General features: G+C 49.3%; 1 protein-coding gene and 2 pseudogenes across 1 annotated transcript in view; 2 read left to right on the plus strand and 1 right to left on the minus strand.

Moving 5' to 3' along the window:
* The window catches only part of LOC149334108 (uncharacterized), a 194,596-nt gene extending 174,254 nt beyond the window's left edge, over nucleotides 1-20,342 (minus strand). Inside the window, exon 1 of the mRNA XM_089555021.1 lies at nucleotides 20,103-20,342. The gene's annotated coding sequence lies outside the window, so the exon portion shown is untranslated. The remainder of the gene's footprint in view (nucleotides 1-20,102) is intronic.
* Nucleotides 8,304-9,350, plus strand: LOC149334112 (uncharacterized; annotated as a pseudogene).
* LOC149334113 (uncharacterized) lies at nucleotides 10,060-10,842 on the plus strand (annotated as a pseudogene).
* Nucleotides 20,343-22,224: the final 1,882 nt, after the last annotated feature.

Consider the following 22,224-nt stretch of genomic DNA (forward strand, 5'->3'; position numbering starts at 1 on the left):
AGGTCATGAGGGCCAACTAAGTAATCAGAGAGATGGGAAAGTCGCTCAGGTGCAATGTGATGATTTCAAGTGGATGATTTACGGAGACAGGAACCGCAAACTCCTCCGCAAACTCAAAGAAACCGCAAACTCCTAACCGGGGTGCAGCGAGAGCGCTGTTAGGACGAGGGTGCGCCCTTCTCGCACTCTCTGCTTGGTGTGGATGTCCGCGTTTTTGTTTTGTTTGCTATTTCCCTCTTGGTGACTGTATACTAGATTGCAGTCTTGCAGGAACTGTCGTGCACATTCCACCTGTTTCCGCTTGTGCCTGTTTCAAGGCCTCGTACATTTCAGTTTTTCATGCATGCATTTCTTATTTTTCCATCTCAGGGTTGCGAGTGGACAAGCGGCGAGACAAGACTGATGCTGGGCTATTATGAACAGCACTTCCCTCAGATCGGACCTATGAAAAAATTCAAAAACAAAAAAGAAATGTTTGCTGCCATCGGAAGAAAGATTTCAGAAACATTAGGCATAATTCGGACAGGAGAACAGTGCTGCACCCGATACAAAATCATCCTGAAAAGAAAAAGTGCGACCAGCCAGTAGAACCCAAAATCCGCAAACTCTCCCTGTGACATTTCTTTTGAGGATGAGCTCGCGAAAATTAGATGGATGGATGATAGCTTAGACCCAGAAAAAATTAGACAGCTGCGGGATTATCTACAAAAAATTTAAACCAAGCAACACGCAAAGCACCCAAGGCAGCAGCACCCAAGGTAGTAGCACCGAAGACGCACTCCCTAACACTGATCAAGATGATGCTTGCTCCGCAGCGGGTGCATCTACAGCTGAAGGAAGACAAAAAAGAAAACTGCTGCACCAAGGGCAAACAGTGCCAGGATGCTAGAGATGAAAGCGTTTTTCGAGCAAATGGAAGCTTTAATCGAGAAAAAGGAGCAGAAAACTCCTCTTGTCAGAGAATGATGCTCCGCTTTGCGCTGCCATTTGACCATGCCAGTCTCGTTGGCGCGCTTTATGAGACTGAAGAAACTAACAATTTCTTCTTTTCAATTAAAAGATTGGCTTACCTGCTCGCCATCAGAGAATATGGCCTTTTGTACAGCCTGCAAAACAGAGGCACACATGCAAGACCTGAAGGCACACCGAAAAACCGAAAAGCATGCCAGAAGCATGAAGTTCGTATCGACGGTGCACGAACGAAGGCAATTGGATAGCTTCGTCATTTCGGAACCAAGGATTGCCAGCAGCAAGAATGAAGCTAAGATTGCAGAGCTGCGTTTGGCGGCGCATATCGCCGTCCACGAATCGCTTGTTACGGCGGACCACCTGACGCCGCTGATCAGTGACAGAGAACTCCCCTGTTGCGGTCTTGCTAAACATGGGGAGAACGAAGTGCACGGCACTCGTGAACAAGGTACTTGGACCAACTTTCAAGCAGATGCTCTTGGATGACTTGAGGGGCAGCAAGTTTTCCTTGATCTTGGACGAAAGTACAGACGTCTCTTCGACAAAAGAGCTTGCTGTTGTGGTAAGATTCCACTCCAGAGAGAGCAACGGAATCATAACTGCGTTCCTGGGATTGGTTCCTATTCTGGACGCATCGTCTGAAGGTCTTTTTTTCCCGCTTGAAAGGCTCCTCGACGAGAGCAACCTTTCTGTGAGTGACTGCATGAGTATAGGAACCAATGGGGCGAGTGTGATGCGCGGGCAGCACAATAGCTTGTACACAAGAATGAGGGAAGTGAATCCAAACCTCGTGTTAGTGAAATGCGCATGTCACTCCATTCACCTCGCTTGCAATGAGGCAGTGGATGTACTGCCCACACGGATCGACTACATTGTACGGGAAACATTTAACTCGTTTTCCCACTCCCCAAAGCGGCTATGCATAGATACCCAACAAATACAGCTAAAGCTGTAAAATATCTCATGTTTAGAATTATTTTGCTGTTATATCCTGAGAGTATTGCTCTGTGACGTCAGTAATATCATGTGACGGCTTTTTATTGCCCACATGTTTTAAATGCATAGTATGCTTTGATGTCTCAAATGCCTGTATTCTGTATCATTAAAAGAAGATTCTCATTCCTTTAGCCAATTTTTAAAACCAGTTAATTTGGATGGCACTGTAGTATGTGTTCTTTGCCTTTTTTTTTTAGATTATCGACTCAGAGCACTGTGCCAAGTGGCAGCACCAAACAGCTTCAAAGGAAGTCATGTCCCGACTCAGGTTGGCGCTGGAAGAAGAAGGTAAATCTGTGCTGCGCCAACATCGCTTCTATGTCTGTCTGTCCGACAGGGAAAGCCACTGCAGCCATGATGCTCGCAGAAGAAGGTAGTGGTAAACCTGTGCTGCGCCAACATTGCTTCTATGTCCGACAGGGAAAGCCACTGCAACCATGATATTGATGCTCGCTGTGCAGACTACAGACAGACAATAAACCCAGAAGTGTACAAGAAGATTTGTGAGCTGGCACAACAATGTGTGACATCTGTAAAAGCGGCTGAGAGCGGTTCGAGGTTTTTTGTTCGAGATGTTCTGTTTTCAAACAAGCAATGCCCCCCGACCACATGCAGGGACTTTTACCCCACAGAGACAGACATAAAGAACCATATCCAAAAGGCTCTTCGTAAGGATAGATTTAGTTCAGTTGATCAAGAGAATGTGGAAATGTACAGAGGCGTCCACTTCCAACCTGAACGCCGCTCCGTGCGGCCAGCGCGGCCGGCGCTCCGTGGTGCGCCTCTCGCGGGCGCCTGGGGAGGTATTGCGCGCAAGCGCAGTGACAGCTGTAGGCGGGGCCTACGCCGCGTCGTCTGCTTCAGCGCGGCGGCTCCGCCAAGCCACGCTTGCTATGCGGTGAAGCGAACTTTGCTCTTGCTATGCGCAATAAAACGACAGTCCGGCACGGTTGTGGAAAGCGCAGCAACCGCGCTTGGTTCTGTGTAGCGCGTGATATATCGGTGGCGTTTGCCCCTGTTCGTGTTTCCTTTCTTTCTCCCTTTCTTTCTTTCTTTCTTCCTTTCTTTCTTTCTTGCGATTAAGGCGCTCGTGTAAAACTTGGTCCATGTGTGAATGAGATGTCCAAGCTGTGCAGACACTTCTACAACTCAGCTGCTCAGCTCCTTGGTGGCGATCAGCCAGGCTATTCCCCGGACTCACATGACTGTTTTCATTGCCTCAAAGTTGGGCGCCGCAATGTGATGATTGTTGGGGATACAGTTGGGGATAAGAGTTAGCAGAGAATACCTTTAACTTGCAATTCGCTGAAGACATCGCCTTGCTCAGTAACTCAGGGGGCCTAGTTGCAAACCGTGATCGCTGACTCAGACCGGCACAGGAGAATGGTGGGTCTAAAAAATAATATGCGGAAAATAAAGTAATCTTGAACAGTTGCAGATGAAAATAGCGGTTTACGATAGGTATCGAGGCACTGGGTGTAGTAAGTGAATGCACCCACCAAAGGCAAGTAGCGTCCACACATCCGGACCATGAAACTGAAGTAACTAGACGTATAAGAATGAGCTGGAGTGCATTTGGCAGGCATTCTCAGATCATGAATGACAGTTTACCAGAACCCCTGAAAAGAAAAGCATGTAACAGCTGCATCTTATCGGCACTTACACATGAGGCAGAAAACTGGAGGATTACTAAAAGGGTTCAGCTCAAACGTAGGACGATGCAGAGAGCTGTGGAAAGGAAAATGATAGGTGTAACCTCAAGGGACAAGAAGAGAGCCCAGTGGGTCAGCGATAAACGTGAGTTAGCGACATCTTAGTTGAAACTGAGATGCAGAAATGAGCACGGGCAGAGTATGTAATCGGAAGGCAAGGTAACCGTTGGTAATTGAGGGTAGCGGACTGACTTCAAAGAGTAGGCAAGCGCAGCAAGGGGCGGCACGAAGTTGGGTGGGCGGATGTAAGAGGTTTGCGGGTTTACATGGCTGCAGCTAGCACAGGACCAGGTTAATTGGAGAAATATGGGAGAGGCCGTTGCCCTCCAGTAGGCATTGTCAGGCTGGTGATGATAATGATGCTACCCGCACCGCGTCCTTCATGCGCTAGAGATATAACTCGCCTAAGCACCGCCGTAAATTGCTGCTTATTTGCAAACATTTTCTTTGCAATATTAAAGCAAAGAGATCAAACAGCGTTGCAATCAAATTTTTAGTTCAGTTCATTCCGGATAAGCACTGCGCCCAAGTATCAGCGGGGAGAAACCTTTGAAACGTTGTAGCATGCCGCTGAGTACAGATTGCAACTGCGAAGGCGGTTATGACATAGCAGCAAATTAGACTGAGAATCGAATGCAGTCAGCTCGCCTTATGATTTCCAGCGGAGCAGAAGTCATTTACTTGAGCCATTAAAACAGGTTCCAATATCTGAGGGTGCTTGGTATCACCCCTACTATCATGACAGCACTGCTTCCTTTGGAAACGGGCACCAAATGATGAATCATTCCCTCATCCCTGCGCGACAGAGGGTCCGCGTATAAGTTATGCTTCATACCTCTTCTGGCTCGAAGCGTAAGCATGACGCTGAAAGTCCCCGCTTTGCTGCCTATAGTAGGAAACCATATATGCGTCGTCACCTGCAATTCGCAGTTGTATCAAACATTTTTATCGCGGCGCGATAACAGGGCTATATTTGTTCGGTAGTGCTTCATTCCCTTCTTCGCTCATGACTGAAGCACAATGCCGAGAGTACCAGAAGAAAAAAGAAGACAGATCGTAGATTTGTCTTTAAGGGGATATTCTCAGCGCGCTATTGCTGCTATGATGAACAATATGAACAATCATCTTGCAACGGTCAACCGCATCATTCAAGCGTACAGAGACGAAGGACGCATTGAGGATGCCCCTCGACAGCCCCGTCGCCGGGTGACTACCCGTGACCAAGACTTGCAGATTGTAGCAGCCGTGGCAGATCAGCCGACAAGTTCAGTCCAGCAAGTGCGGGCTGAGCTCGGACTCAGTGCATCGGCCACAACCGTTAAGCGACGCCTCTATGAGGCAGGACTCAGAAGCAGAACGGCCGCTAGAAAGCCACTCCTGCGAGCGGAAAACAAGGCTAAGTGGCTCCAGTTCGCTCAAGAGCATGCTGACTGGTCTGTGGACGACTGGAAACGTGTGGTATTCACCGACGAGAGCACATGCACGACACGATGGGATCAAACATCACGAGTATGGCGTCCCGTCAACATGCGGTACGTTTAGCCATGGTCGTAAGCTAGCGTGAGAGTAATCTGCATGTGAACTTTAGTCGCTACATTTTGCAGCATCAGTTAGCATTGATGTTACTTTGTTGTAGTTAGATGTTAGGTGTTGCAGTCGAGATCGAGAAGGAAGATGCAACTTTGTGCTTAGCTGCTATGATCGGAGGGCGGTAGTTGGCGAAAGATCTCCGTCATACAGTTAAAAATAAAACAAAGCTGTTTTAATGTGGTAGCATTATAGGTTACGTGCTCGGGAAAAAGTGGCGTCCGGCCGCGTCACGAAAATTCGATTGGTGAAAAGGTCGCTTGATCTAGTGCCTTCGTCACAAGATTCCTGATAGGTCAACAGAGGTCGCATGACATTCTGATGTCCGCGCACCGAAATTTCATTTCGACGAGAGAAGACATGTGGCCTTGTGACTTCGTCATAACCTGGCCGCAGTCATAGGTGGCGCCTGGCCGTGTTAGTATTCTAAGGCAGTTACCAACCTCCCACCGATTGGAAGCAACTTCCCCACCGTGGCAGGTAGTAATTGTCAACTGATAGAGAAAGGGATATTCCCTTGTGACATCATCATAACCTCCCAACAACCTGGCTAGTTGTAAATTTCTCACAGGGGTTTGAGCAATCTGCCTCTGGTGGCAGCTGACACGACCAATGTCTTCTTTTGCAGCATCCTTGGACCCGACATTGTAACGAAAGGCCAGTACCTCTTGTTGGGAGACCTTAGCCGAAATACGAGTAAAGGCGCGCGAGGGACCGCTGTTGCTATTGAGTTTATACTCCTAAAGATATGTTAAGCGGGATTCAAGTTTTCTTTCCTTGAACATTTCCCATGTTGCTCACATCTCTTAATTTAAATGAGTCTCATATAGCGCAAACAGGTTTCAAAATCGGCGGATCACTGACATACATCATTAACATATTCGCTCTTGAAGCTTACAGCTAAAGGTAGTCCTGAGTGACAATTTCCTGAGTGTCTTGGTACAGGTGAAATCAATACACTTCGGCCATAATGAGTTAGTGGCAGCAATAACGTTAAAATGTTACCTTGTTTAGTTATTGCAAGGTGCGGGCAATATCGAGAGTACCGATTATTGCTAGAAGTGAAATGGACGCTGCGAACAGCTCCACCAGTTTTCGTCCTTAATAAAAGGGAACGCATGCCTCCCCCCTGAATGTGTATATGAGCTTCCAAGATCAAGATGCGCGCCTGAAAGTCTTCGTCGACGGCACGCTGCGTACCTGCGAAACTATTCGTTGATGGCGACACCTGTGGCTCGTTGTTAGGTCATCCCAAGGTTACAAAACTCAGTTTTCAGGGAGCGTGGCCTCCCCTTCATGGAAACGCGGTTCTCTCGATAAAAATAGACATTCATTACAGTGCAAAAGCATTCATCCAGATACCTACCCTGAGCTAGAAAATTGGGTGGCTAGCGGCATAGTAGCGGCGTCGGTATCGAGGGGAGCGGAGAGAGCGCGCTCTCATCGCGTGGAATTCGAGATCAGCCCTGGAAACGGGCTCTTCGAAACACTGTTGCGGCTTTCTCACATCTAAATCAGTTTACCCATGTTAAACCTCTGCCAAGTTTTGCCGTCAATGTTCCTTAAACAAACCGCCAAACCTTTGACGCGACATAAACTATGAGTGGTTACAATGAGTTTTTTTTTTTTTTTAATTTCAGTGCTTATTCATAATGTGAGCACGGCAAGCAGACGGCAATCACCTATGCTTCTTTCCTTTCCGCAGGTACGATGCTCGATTCATCCAGAGGGTAGCCGCCAGTGGACGTAGTTCTGTGACAGTGTGGGGGGCAGTCACTAAAGATGGGCTCGGGCCTCTCGTGAGAATCAGGGGTTCACTCACGGCCGCGAGATACTGCTCCATTCTCGACGACGTGGCGTTGCCATTCCTTGTTGGCGAAGCTTTTCCGCAACAGGATTTTATTTTCCAACAAGACCGTTCTCCTGTCCACACGTCAGAGCTGACATCGTCGTTCCTGCAGGAGCGTGGAGTTGCCGGGTTGGAATGGCCACCGCAATCCCCGGACTTGAACATCATTGAAAACTTGTGGGGAAATATAAAAACATCGTTGTCCCCCCCGCAACCTGCAAGGCTTGTCCGCAGACAACCTATGGACCACAGTTCAAGAGCGTTGGGAAGAACTCAGGGCGAACGCTGAGCTGTGCGAAGCACTGTACGCCTCTCTCCCGAACAGGATGAGGGAGGTAATTGAGGCTAATGGTGACGCCACCCGTTTCTAGACAATGGCTAACGGCGCCCAAGACATCGCGTTTCCGCTGCCCAAGTAATGGTATTTGTTGTGTTCGAGAAAGAATATGTTATATTCTTTTGCAACTTCCCAGCTAACTGAAATCCCATTTCTAAACGTCCTTTCGTTTTTTTTTTCTAATTTTTAAACTTTCCGTTTTTCGTGCACATGTAGAATAGAACATGCCAATATTGTTCTGTGTCAAATTTTTCCAATTGTTCCCGTTGTAGAACGTTGCTAGAAGGTTCATGCCCACTTTGCACCAATCCCTATTACGCCACACAATCATCACATTGCGGCGCCCAACTTTGAGGTAATGAAAACAGTCAAGTCAGTCCGGGGAATAGCCTGGCTGATCGCCACCAAGGAGCTGAGCAGCTGAGTTGTCGAAGTGTCCGCACAGCTTGGACATCTCATTCACACATGGACCAAGTTTTACACGAGCGCCTTAATCGCAAGAAAGAAAGAAAGAAAGAAAGAAGTAAAGAAAGAAAGAGAGAAAGAAAGAAAGGAAGGAAGAAGGAAAGGGAGAAAGAAAGGAAACACGAACAGGGGCAAACGCCACCGATATATCACGCGCCACACAGAACCAAGCGCGGTTGCTGCGCTTTCCACAACCGTGCCGGACTGTCGTTTTATTGCGCATAGCAAGAGCAAAGTTCGCTTCACCGCATAGCAAGCGTGGCTTGACAGAGCCGCCGCGCTGAAGCAGACGACGCGGCGAAGGCCCCGCCTACAGCTGTCACTGCGCTTGCGCGAAATACTTCCCCAGGCGCCCCACGCACCAGGTTGGAAGTGGGCGCCTCTGTATATGAAGCAGCTGACAAAGAAAGCACCAGTGGAAAATGATTTGGAAGAGCAAAGGGAACCACAGGCCGAGCTACCTGACTGTGATACTTTGGAATGTGTGGCACAGGAATGTGAGGAGACTTTGCGTTCAGACTGAGTTCATGAGGGAGTTGATGCCGAGGTATAGCAATAATGTGGTATGTCTTGATGCTGCCTACAAAAGGTTGATTACACCCTTCCACTCTTTCTGATAGTGGTGAAGACTGCCTACGCTCTTGCAGGTGCCTTTATAGTGCAATTTGAAACTGCTGACTGCACTGAAGAGGCACTAAAAACCTTCAAGAATTGGAACCCAACTCTGAGTCCGACGAATTGGATGGTGAACTATAGCCAGGCAGAGATTACTGCACTTTCTGCTGCCTTCCCGAACAGCCGGCCAGTCCTGTGTGACTTTCACGGGGAGCAATCTTGGCGCAGGTGGATTTCAAAAATAGGAAATGAAGTGGAAGATATTGACGTTGTTAAGAAAATAGATGACGTAACAAAAGCAATTGAAACCTTGAAGGAGTCGCCACAATGGAAGAAAAATGAGAAGTTGCAAGCCTATGTAAGCCCTAAATGGCTTTCAGTAAAAGAAATGTGGGTGAAGGCGTACAGGTCCGACCACCCCTTCGACACAAACAACAGAACAGAATCAAAAAACAAAGAGCTCAAGACCTACTTAGCTAGACACAGCGGTCGCCGTAGCCTGTAAGGTTCTTTTGAGAGTCTTGGTTGAAAATTTTTTTTCCAGAAAAAGAGGTGCAATTCCTGCAGGCAAATCCGAGTTTTTCACCTTCTTGCCGCCTGTGTCATCATAATGTGCCCGAGTTCCTTCATGGGAGGCCCCCTGTTGTAGCAAAGCACATTACAGAATGGCTCACATGAGCATCTGATTACAGATCAGAGGATGTGAAAGTTGGCAGTGAAGAAGGAACTTTTCTCATTCGTTCCGTCAATCAGAGTAGGGGCTTTTATGAAGTACAGTCGCGAGCAAAAAATATTAGCACAGATCATTGGGGATCAGAATTTGTATATTTCACCACGCGGCGCTGCGGTATGCAGACCTGCCTAACGGGCCGTTTCCATGTTTGCAGCGTAGGGGGGGACGGCAGGAAGTAAGCTTTATCAAGCGTGCACCGCCCGAGCGTTGAAGTGCCGACCCTACGTGACTGTGCTTGCGGCATTTATTTTGGCTCGGTTATCATGAGCAAAGATGGCCTCTTTTTATTAACTTTTTTTTATGTCCGCGATGGTCTATCGAAAGGAACTCGCAGGAACAATAGATGATAGCGCTGCTTTTAGCCTGTAATTTTGCTGTCTGTGGCAGTCTGCTGAACCCCCTAATACCGTAGAATGGGAACGGCCCGGCACTCTCGTTATCAGCCTCTTCGCCACCCGCAGCGACACGCGTTGTCATTCCGGCGCTCCGGTGTTCCGTCATGTGTGCTAATCTTTTTTACCCGCGACTGTACCCCAAGCTGTACATGCTTCAACTTCATAAAGTCGAAATTACCACGCAAGCACTTTGCTGCTGTTTTTCTGCTTGCACTTCTCGCGTCTGCCTGAGGGATACAAGGAAGGGCCGAACATGATGGCCCATGCTGCCATAGGATGTTGACACAGAAGACATTGAAGCGCCAACTGATGCAGCCACTGAACAGCTTCATTTGCAGAAGGCATCTGAACAAAGTAGGCGCCATTTCAAATCGAAGATAAGGGCTGAAACCAAGCGCATAATGTCTTCCTTGCACTACATTCATGATGACACATGGTCTCCTCGATTTGGCTGCACTCTCTGCACTAGTTCAAGAGTGCTGCACTCTGGTGCTCGATTTGGCGAGTGCAGTGCACGCCACCTGCACTGCCGCACTTCATTTGACATCGTGCAAGCTTTTTCGTGCACGAGTTCCCTGCACGTTTGCACTTGCGCCGCTGTCAGTTCACTTCAGTGCACGAGGTCACAAGGTGCAGCAGTAGACGACATGAAGTTGTTTTTATTTTATCGATGACCAAGAAAGCGACGTGTTCCCCGTCGTAGACGAAAACGGTGTCCATGCGGCCGGGGAGCAAGGAGGATTGCTTTACAAGACGGAAGGTGAGCGTCACCATTTCAGCACATGTGATGGTGACAACAACAATCTCACGTGATTGGTAACTTTCTCCAGCGCGCAGTTCGCACTGCTGTTCTTACCACGATGGCTTGCTGATCCTGTTTTTTCTTTACTCTTTATTTTTTGTAGACGGCCTCCGCGTCAGCGTTCGTTTTGTGAACGAGGCCGACGGAGCTGGAGGTGCCCAGCTGCACGGAAGCCAAGGGACTACGGCCCTGGCAGCCGACATTAGAGGTGCGGCCCTGGCAGCCATTAATTCTCAGCTGGCGATGCCAGACCCAAGTCCGAACGCCAAGGCCCAGCCTGATGGGGAAAGGGAATTTTGGCCGAGGCCTAAGACGCTCTTTCTGATCGCAAGGTACAAGGAGTTCACCGAGTTGGGGAGCAAGAAAGGCGGCTTCAGGGTAGTCATGCATTACTAGCAAACAAAGTTGTATTTACCTAGGAGGAACATTTAATTTGTTTGGCCTCTTGCATGCACATGCATTACTCCAACATATACAGAACGAGAAAGCTCATGTGGACGAAGCTGGCGGCCCTTACAAATGCCGAGTTCGGCGGAAACGTGACTGCGCTTCAGGCAGAAAATAAGTGGAAATCACTAGAGCGAAGCTATAAAAACGCAAAAGCAAAAAACAACTCATCGGCCACTCTCGAGTATCATGCGAGTACTAGAGGTAAGTAAATTCAGTTCAATTTTGCGTTTCTTTTAGCTGGCGGAGGTGCTGGAAAAACAGCCCCACCCTTCACCAACTGTGCTGCTGACACAGGGTAGAGTCCTTACTGCCCCGCAAGCCCCTGAACAAGAAGACGCTGCCTCAGTTGTTATTTGTGAAGACATGAAGGGAAGTCATTCTCATGCATTTTACAGGGAAGAAATTGAGGAACCCAGCAGCGAGCCCCAAACAGAGCCACAGCTTCAGCCACGAAGAAAAAGGCGTCGCAGGGACACCCCTGTAGAAAGCCTGTTGAAGATAATTGTTGATGCGGAGGGTGCCCGGCAAAGACGACACGACGAAAGAATGGCCATGCTAAAGGAGCTGATAAGTGTCGTACGCTCGAATAAAGAGCAGACATCTAAACATGTCGGGCAAATGTTCCCTCAAACGAGCAAAGAGTTTTTCTAGCACTGATGCTGAGCAATCATTTGCCTTCGGCTCTCGGAGCACGCTGATGAGGTGATTCCGATATCTTCACCGTCGTTGCCTACATCGTCAAGGTGAGGGCTGTCTCCATGTTCGGCCATGAAATCTCTTTCGGCATTACACAAATTGTGAAGCTGCCCAGTACAATCTTGCAGCACCGGAGAAAATGCTCTTGGCATCAATCAGATACAGCTGCCTGAAGCGCTGTTTAACAAGCCCGAACATATTCTCTATAGCCACTCTTTGCCGCCTGTGGTACTTGTTAAGTGATTGAGTGAAAAACCTTTGTTGTCCAACAGAATGAGGCTACCTCACCCAGACCTCCCCTGTCCTATACCCTCAGTTGAGGGAGGAGGACCAAGAGAGATCCAGCCGCATGGGGTAGTCACGTCAGATGCTGGCCAGGATCTCTCGTATCCCGGCGGCCTCTTCAGCCAGTTGGACGGTGGTGAGCTGGAGCTCAGGGTCCGAGCTCCGGAGCAAGGTCTCCCAGGAGTCTCTAATGTTGTTTGCCCTGCCCGGGGATTAGCTACACTCCCATATTATGTGGTCGAGGGTCCCTCTCGCTCCGCACTTCTTGCATTTATCGTCCTCCATTTCTGGAATGATATGTTTGCTTAGAATTGGGTGTGGGTAGACACCTGTTTGTAGACGCCTCCACGCCACCGCCTGTTGATTGTTGAGTGTTATGCTAGGCGGGGGAAAGTACCTGCAATGTTGTCTGTAATATTCTGTAACTTCCCGACAGGAGATTAGTCGACCTTCTCTCCAGTGATCTGCGAGCGGTGGACCGTCATGTGCAGCTTGGTGGTAGAGATCTCGAGCCACCTCGTGGGCCGCCCCGTGGCCACGGACAGATGCGCGGGGGTCCAGATTATATTGATTGTTCTATTCAATGTCGCTTGTCTTAAAATTTTGGCAGCGAGGGGAGAGACTCTCCCTCTACTAAAATTTTGGACTGCAGCTTTGCTGTCGCTTATGACGTATTTAGCTTTGGAACCGACGCAAGCTAGTGCTATTGCGACCTTCTCCGCCGTCTCAGTGTTTGTCCCTAGGATAGTTGCGGCCGTGATGGAGCTACCCGCTCCGTTCACTACCGCGACGGTCGTGTACTGACTATGTCTATCGCCCGCTGCATCTATGTAGGCGACCTCCACCTGAGGCTTGTCACCGTAGATGCGGTCTATAACCTCTGCCCGTTTTTGTCTTCTTTCCTTGTTTATTTCTGGGTGCATGTTCTTGGGTAAGGGGGGAATCCTGAGATAGCTCCCAATCTCCATGTGGATATCCTCCCTCTGTCAAGCTCCCCTGTCTGTTTTGAGTCCAACTTTGGCTAGTGTGGCTCTTCCCGCATGTGTTATGCTGAGTCTCTCTAGCTCTGATGTCTGGACTGCTTCTGCGAGCTCTGTAAGCGTGTTGTGTATGTGCTAGGAGTTTTTCCGAGGATGTGCACATGGGCAGGCCTAGAGCTTTCTTGACGCACTTCCTTATGAGAGCATCGATTTTGTTCCTCTTTGCTGCTTTGAGATTTAGGTATGGCGTGGCATAGCTGACTCTACTTATTATGAAAGCTTGTATGAGCCTAAGTAGGTTTTTTTTCTTTAAGACCGCCTCTTTTGCTCAAGACATTTGATGAGATTGAGGGTCTGCATCACGTGGCTCTCAAGCTTTTTGATGGTTATCGTGTTTTTTCCATTTGACTGCATATGAAGGCCTAGGATTCTGATTGTGTCCACTTTGGGTACCTCCTTTCCTCCTACAGAAATCTGAATTTCCGGGGGTGGTTTGTTCCTCAGAGCCTTATCGTTATATATGAATATTTCAGATTTTTCGGGCGAGCATTGTAAGCCCCTTTCTTCTGCATACGTCGAAATTATATTGGCAGCTGCCTGTAGGGTTTGATTAATCTCTGCATCACTTCCTCGGTTGATCCATAGATTAATGTCGTCCGCATACAGGCTATATTCTAAGTTTGGGTTGCCAATTTTCTCAAGTTCGCCCGGGAGTTCTCTCATGGCCATGTTAAAGAGAATGGGTGATAGCACCGACCCTTGAGGGGTTCCCTTGCTTCCCAGCTTTATTTCCCCTGATTTAATCTCCTGGAAGCTTATGGTCGCAGTTCTATCTGTGAGGAAGTCTTTTACGTAGCAATAGGTTTTGTGGCCTACTCCGGCGTGGCTGAGTCCTTTCAATATTGCCTCATGTTTGACGTTATCAAATGCCTTTTTGAGATCGAGACCTAGGATAACCTTTGCATCCTTGGTTCTGGAGTCAATGATATGCTGTTTTAGTCGCAGCATGACGTCTTGTGTGCTGAGAAGGGAACGGAACCCCCCCATCTCATCTGGCCACTTCCTATTCTTTTCCATGTAATTAGATATTCTGGTTTGGACGACATGCTCCATTAGTTTCCCTACGCACGATGTGAGGGATACAGGTCGAAGGTTCCCTATCCGGGGCTGCTTCCCGGGCTTAGGTATTAGGACCACGGTGGCCGTTTCCCATTGCGGGGGAATCTCGCCCTTCTCCCAGCACTCCTGCATGTAATCTGTGAGGGCCTTTATGGAGTTATCGTCGAGGTTCCTTAACATTGTGTTCATAATCCCGTCTGGGCCAGGAGCCGATCTGGTTTTGAGTCTATTTCAGCCCTTACCTCGGCTACCGTAATGGGTGCATCCAGGGCCTCGTTCAGGGCTCCTTCATAATCGGGAAGCCGGCTTTTGTCTGCGTCTCCTATTTAGGTTTCAGCTAGTTTACACATGAAGCTTTCGTCATCGTATTCCCCACACGCGTGTCTAACTTTGGTCAGTCTAACTTTCACTTGCGTTTTGGATTTTTTTGGGGTCTGCGAGATGCCTACGAATGTTCCACGTCTGGGGGAGATTCATGCTCCTCTCCATTTCATTGCATTTGCTATTACAATTTTGTTCGCACAGTTTGAATGCGTAATCCTCTATTTCTTTATTATGCCGCGCCGATCTTCTTTTGAGATAGCGGTTGTTCCTGCCCCGTTTCTTTAGCCGGTGCTCCATGCCTTGTTTGGCTTCCCACATGTGTAGGAGTCGGCTGTCTGCCATCTCGGGGGCTTTCTCCCCGTCTAGCACTTTGGTTACCTTTCTGGCATCCTTCTTAACTGCTTCGCACCACTCTCCGATATTATTTATGACTGTCTCGTCTCCGTTTCCTCTGAGCTCCCTAAAGTGGTCCCACTCTGTGATCTTCGTAGGGGTTTGTTTCTTGCCTATTTGTTTGTTCTTGGTTCTTATCTCTGTTGCTATGACAGAGCGATCGCTGCCTAAGTTCTGTTCCGTGTTAATCCATTTCTCTGTTCCTTGTTTCTAACGAGGGTTAAATCCGGTGAAGTGTCCACGCTGACGCTATTTCCGGCTCGTGTGGGGTGCTCCGGATCTGTTAGTATCGTAAGTTCCAGGTTGTGTATATCCCCCCATAATTGTCTCCCTTTTGGGTCTTCTTTCGGGTACCCCCATTCCGGGTGATGGGCGTTGAAGTCGCCTACTATGAGTAGGGGTTGGCTTTCGGCTATTTTAAGTGCTTTGTTAATTATCGCCCTAAACCTAACCTTCCTCTGTTTGGGTGGGATGTATATGTTTAAGAGAAAAGTGTTTGATTCTCCCTTCTTTCCCGTTAAAATTTCCACGAAGACGTTTTCAATTACGTTGTCTTCTAGATCGTGCTCTATTGTTGCTACATTTCTCTTGACTAATGTTGATACCCTTGATTTGTCTCCCCTGTTGCTATGGAAAACCTGATAACCCTAGAGTTTAGCCGGACCGCCGGTCTCTAGCAGCGCAACTGCTAGCGGGGCTGTCTCGAGCATCAACAAGGCGCTTTGTAGCACCGGCCGCTTGCGTCGGCATCCGCGACAGTTCCACTGCCAAATTTGGGTACTACTAGGCGATCTGTCCATAGCTAAGCTTGGCGATGCTCTCCTCAACTTGAGCGAGCCGTGCATGTATGACGGCATTTTCCCCCCTTCTGCTGCTGAAGTGCCTCAGTTATTAAACGGATAAGGTTCTGCATTTGGTTCTGGATTTGGTTAGCAAAATCCTCTAGCGGAAAGAGCAGCAAGCGCCGTCGGCGCGTCACTCGCCCGCGAAAATTTGAATTTACACAACCGTGGAAGTGGTCGAGGGCAGCGCAGTGGACCCGCAAGAGTTCACCGTACCAGGCCAATGGTTCCAAAGCAAGGGAGAGAAATATGTTCCACTAGAGAAGAGCAAGAAAGAAACTGAGACAGAACAATACAGGCTCAAGTAAGCCGAGAGAAGATTGGCGGCCATGTCGGTCGAAAAACAAGAGACTAGAATACCAAAAGGAGCTGAGAAGATCACCATCCGCCCTAGCGGAAGACTTGACAAGCCCCTCAAACGCGGAATCGCATACCTGACCAACGTCATCACAGCGTCAGCGGGTATAAATACTAACGAAGTAGGCGAGGAAGACGTCATTCCCAACATGAAAAACATTCAATCCTCATCGCCACCACGAGCGGAGAGAGAAAACTGAAATACACCAGCATGAGCCGAATCAAGCTTGGAGAAGAAGACATCGCGGTTTTCGCCTACAAGGCCACGCCACGTAGGCGAATGGAGAATTCATGCAAGACATCATGAGAATGCTAAGACACAAGGCGAACCCCGAAATCATCAGGGTCAGAAGATTAGGAAAGGACTCCACGTCAATACTAATTCTTTTCAAAGAAAGCAGAGTACCAAGGACGGTCATCCTAAGATGGGCCCCACACAGATGCTACCTATACCGGAAGAAATATAAAGTCTGCATAGCCTGTGGCCGACTCGGTCACCGGATTGACGTATGTCCGGACCAAAAAACGTCAAATGCCGTGCCTGCGGGCAGGAGAACCTTCCCAAAAACCACTCTTGCACGCCGAAATACCAACTCTGCGGCAGAGACCACATACTCGGAGACAGCAAATGCAAGCCAATACACCCCACACCGTACGAAGTCAAGAAAAGATACTGGGAGAAGAAAGTGAGAGAAGAGGAGGCCGCGGTAGCAGCCAGCGACCGATCGCAACAGTCACAGGTGCACCAGAGCCGCCCGCGCACTAAACCAGGAGGCGAGGGGAGCGGCTATACAGCTCGAGACAACTCCTTTCCGAGGCTGGGAGGAGAACAACGACAAACTTCCCGGGAACGGAGCGCCTCCAGAGGATGAAGCAGATCCAGGGGACATTCGAGCTCGAGAGACCGGACTTCCAGCCGGGCCCGGGGAGGATCAACGGCCTGGGGCGGCGAAAGCAAAGGGGTGAGTTTCGCGAGCAAGGTCTCCCAGAGCGATGGCAACAACAAGAAAGATAAGGAAGATGAGGAAAGAGAAAGACTAACGAATATCGTTAAAAACATGAGTGATACAATCTCCAGTCTTAAGAGGGAGGTACAAAATCTAAAAACGGCCCTAACTACGGCAGAGGCTAAGCCAACGGCAGCTGTCAGCACTCCCCAAACAGGGACACCATCCCTGGTAGCAGCTAAAGCACGAACCTCACTAAATAATAGCCAGGAGAGCGAAAGTAACATGGTGGTCAAGGATGCCGTCCCGCCCCCATCCAAGCGCAGAATCAGGGAAGAGAGCAACTCAGACCTGACTGTGGATGAAAAGCTGAACAAACTAGAAGCCAAAATGGACAGAAATTTAAAATTTTCGCAAAGGAAAGGTATAGCAAACTTCTTAAACTTCTTTTTCCAAGAAGGAAAGCTTGATCCATTGTACCTGTAGGGCATCAACAGCCCCAGAAGAAGCGGTTACGCCGAGTCGCCCAGTATGCAATCGTCTCCGCATTTAGTGGTGGCTTCCGAGAAGAAGGGACTCTCTTTCAGCACGCGGGCATCGTGCGCAGAGCAGGGGAATCCTATGAATACATCAAGGAATTTGTTCTGGTCGTTGCAGATTCCCTGCAATATTATCGACGGCCACTTCTTCCTATTGATATAGGAAGCAGTGGAGCCTTCCTGTTTGCTAATCTCGACATGGCTGCCATCAATGCAGCCAACAGTGTTTCAGGGACCTTTCCTACCACTGTTAGAGAGAAAACGTGCCTTGCTACGGGCCAGCTTTGTACTGTCTGGCCAAGCCATCACTTCGGCGCTGATGTTCAGGAGAAAGTCCAGTACCCTCCGAAAGCACAACACAACAGAAAACTTGGTCAGGTCGAATCTGTCAGCCACAGAATTCATGCTGCTTTGATTCCCGACATAGCTGAGTGCAATCAAAATTGTCTCTTCGGCAGAAACTTGCCGCCGTCCACTCACAGCCTTTGGATACGAGGAAGAACGCCTGAAGCGCTCACACACGAAGTCACAAGTCTCTCGGGACAACCTGAATAGCTTTTTGAACTCAAAGCTGAAGTATCTGGACGTCACCTTTTCGAAGCAGCCACTGACGCGTTTGCGGTCTACATGTCACATGCCACAAGGGCAAATGCAGCTTCTAGCTCGGCATCCATCTTGTCGTCGTTCCTGTCGTCCTCTACAATTTCCATCACTAACAGAGCAATGTCAGCCACGTTTTTCCGCGACGCACACATTACGCGTACTTCACTCTCGGCGTCTTCAACTATTTCCATGGCTAACTGAACAACATCAGCCACGTTCGTCCACGATTAACTCACTAAAATCACTTGTTTAAGCACTGGTTTAATCGGCCAGTCGAAGGCTGCAAACAACAGCCAACAACAGCACACGGCTACCGCGGCAAGAGTTGGCGTAGCGTCGTGCGGCGCTCACAGCGGACCCAGCAGACGACAAGGCTTGCACTATACTGCACTTGTGCACTTGATTCGGCCGCGGCACGAAGAGCGCTAGTGTCGCCCTGCACTTGCACCGCAAGAACTGGCGCTGCACTCGCACGGCACTTTTGTTAGCTAGAGCAGAAAGTGCAGCCAAATCGAGGAGACCTACAGTGTTGCAGCAAGTATTTGGCACATTACATGAGGCAAGAATCCTCACTGAAGAAAATGTGAGCACAAGCAATGGAATTGCTGTCAGAGGCTCACCAGCAAAAGGGTGCTCTGGAGTTAAAGCGAAAAAATAAAAGGAGCTTCGGCACCACCAACAAACGGAGTTGAACTGAGGAAACTGCGATTGCACAAGGACCATATACCCCAGAAGCACTGGTCCTCGCGGGGAAGGGTGGACAGAAAGGCAGAAATTATGAGGGAAAGTTACAAATCACCTTTGTTGTGATATGTAAGCCTACGGGAAATGTTTGATGCTCTTGAGGAAAAATGCCAAAATAAATAAACCTCTATTTTGAATATGCACCCTTCATGGTTCCTACTTGCCAATGTTTCTACATTTTGCTAGACCTTGTGTCTAATATTCTTAGCTCCAGTTAAGTTTATGTGATATCTTTTGTCGGTTCAACCTGTTAGAATTTGTAAAATATGCACTGGGAGGCAGCAAGCCTTTTGGCTCGTGCACGTTCTCATTCTCTTTCATGCTCCTCTTAGTATGTCCACCTGCGCCTAGCTGTCACACCATGCATTGCTTGATCCCGTGATTTTTTTTCTCTTCACCTTTGTGCAACATTATTTGCTGTAAATAAGTGTGCAATATTCTTTGTCGGTGCGTACTGCTACAGTCTGTGAAAGATTGCGTGCTAACGGTCTGCATAGTCCTCGAAAGAATATGGAGAAACAACTTTTAGCTTAGAGTAATTACTCAGAGTAATGTCAGAGTAATTACTCTGACATTCACCCAAGCACAGCCATACGGCTACAAAGGAAAGCTATACAGCTTTCTTAGGAACTTTGTAGTGAAAGGAAAAAAAGTAAGGAGTAATTACTCCTCTCTTACAAATCGACTCCACCTTGGGGGTTTCCCCTAAATATTCGATCAGCTTTTTTGTTTTCTTCCTTTCCGTGCACTCCATTAACAGTGTTGCATGAAGTCAAATGCTGTTGTGCGTTGCAATTCACTGGCACTGCCACACATACCAGTATTCAATTTTCTTTTTTTTTTGCTTGTAATTGTGTGTTATAAATTGCTGTATTGTTTTGCTCTGCTGTACTTCGCGTTGCGCCGGGAGGAAAAATGAGAACGAGAGAGAGCAAGAACAGCGCGCGTCTCCGTTGCTAAGCAACGGCTAGGCATACGCAGAGCAGACCCAGACCCATGTGGCACGTATCGCAAATAACCTCTCCATCCATCCATCCACAAAACACGACCATTGCCTCCTGTAGAAAGACAATGACACAACTAACAAAGAATACGCTAGCTGTGTGCTTGCTACTTTCGCGTTTAGTCTCAACGCGCTACTTGCCTAGCTTGTCAACCTTGCGGCAGTTCTCGGGTGATGACAGCCGCCTGAGCATACCCGACAGCAACCGGAATTATTTGCGCTTACGCCTCAAGCACACTGTCAACGAACTAAGCTGCGACGACCAGGCGACACGCCATTCGTCGTAACACCTGCCAACCGAGTCACGGTGTCAGGCAACGCGCAGCGCAATGACAAAGGCAAACAGCGCGGGACACTTACCCACGTGAGCCAGGCAGGCACGTCGCCATGGACAATGGCTTACCACAGTTAGTTCAGTGTTGTCCGTTTCAGCTGCACCAAGTCCTAGACATAACGGACAAAGCTCCTCTTCAAACCTGCTGCGCTCGGACCGCTCCGGCCATGGCCAAGACACTCGGCCCTGCAACCTCAAAGACGTGAACCAGACAGGCCCATCCCTACCTGCCCGCAAACGCTCCTCCAGTCAGGCTACTTTGGCCATGTTTGGCGGCTTGGCATGACTACTTTGTTGACTTCGTACCGACCAGTACCGACTTCCCGCCAAACAGCGCCAGCTGCTGTCATCTCCGGTTTCGGTTTCGAAATCAAATGTCTTGATGTGAAAACTTTTGATGGCCTATTTTAAGTAGCATTTAAAAACACTTCAGCGACACGCGTGCAAACCGCTCCCTGGGCATCGCCTTATTGGCGCCCCACCCGCAAATGCGGTGGATTGACAGCCCTAGGTAGCACCGATGAGGTTGGAAAGGTCAGAGGTGATCGGATGCCTGGATGGTCGGATGATTCATACGCTGACATAGTACAAAAATTTATGCTACAAAGCGGAATAACTCAATGCTTAATCGTGATAAAATGCTTGAGGCAGCACGAGGATCAGCTTGCAGAATGCTTTCTCGTGTTAGGCACCGTTCGAAACTCACTCCACATCAGTACTCTCAGAGAAAATCGAACTCTCGCACAGAGGTGTCATTTAGCGGTCAGTTCTGTTATACTGCGTTTGGGTGGTACTTCCCATTGTCTGCGACGACGACGACGAATCTAAAGCAGCCAGCTTTCGCAGAAATGAGGCTGGTAGCACCATCCTACGCAAGAAAAGTGCGGGATGGGCGGTTGCACAATTGATTGCGCAAAGCGAAGACCATCAAACCGCGACACCTCGCTGTTCCATGTCGGGCGGCGCGCGTAGCAAACGTGGCAAGTGCGTCGGGGTGGTGGTGGTGGTGAAAACATTTATTAAATCATAGGGAGAGGTGTTGGGGGTCGTGACCTGAAGGGTCACGCCCTTACAACCACTAGGTGGGATGCCTAGACAGGTACCCCATTGGCGTTTGCCGCAGCCCGGGCGCGCTGCGTTAAGGCCCTTTGGGCCTCGAGGGTGCAGCAACCGGACAGGGTCGCCTCCCAGTCCTCTCGGGTGGGGTTTGGGGTAGGGGGTAGGGATGGGTTCTGCTGGCAGGCCCACACCATGTGGTAAGTGTCAGACACCTCCCCACAGTGTGAGCACCGCCCGTCGAATTGAGGATCGAAATGTTGCAGAGTTGCCGGGCACAACATCGTGTTGGTGAGCAGGCGCAGGAGTACCCGCTCGTTGACCTTCCCCAGTCCTTTGCACGGGGTGGGAAGAGTTTGGTGCGTGGATTTGTAATACTCGCATATTTCTTTAAAAGTATAAATCGGATTGAAGTCAGTGTCCTGGTCGGCGTCGGGTCCCGTGGGAAATGCCCGGAGAGAGAGCGCGCGGGCGGCGGCGTCGGCTGCCTCATTTCCCTGGACGCCTTGGTGACCTGGAGCCCAAACGAGAGATCGGTGCGCGGGATCCGAGTCTCGGCTACAATTTTGGTAAATGCGATAAGCTAGGGGAGTAACCCACCCTTGCGTGACGTTACGGCAAGCCCCTCGCGAGTCGGTGATTATGTATTTGGAGGAGGTGTGAGAGGCTGCCAAAGCGATGGCAACCTCTTCTGCGTGAATTGCTGACTGGGCCTTGAAAGTAAGGGCGTCTACTGTTTTACCCTCGTGGACAACCGCGGCCGTGTACCATCCCCTGGGGTCCGGGCCGGACGCGTCCACGTAGAAGACTCCTGGTTTGCTCCGAAAATGGCGGTCCAAGGCTTCCGCCCGCGCCAGGCGCCTGCCATTATGATCCTCTATGGACATATTGGTGGGGAGAGGCCGCACGTGGAGGGCGCGTCTCCAGTGTACGGGAAGGCGGCATCTCTCCTCTGTGAATTGAGTGTGCTGGATGTGAAGTCGGGCTAAAAGGCGGCGACCCGACCCTGTCTTTGTGAGACGAGTGTATTGGTTGTGGAGGTGGGCCTCCCGAAGCTCCCTAAAAGTGTTAACCATCCCCAGTGCCAAAAGG

This window comes from Amblyomma mixtum, chromosome 8 (assembly GCF_055824585.1).
Source record: "Amblyomma mixtum isolate Tamu chromosome 8, ASM5582458v1, whole genome shotgun sequence".
Lineage (NCBI taxonomy): Eukaryota > Metazoa > Arthropoda > Arachnida > Ixodida > Ixodidae > Amblyomma > Amblyomma mixtum.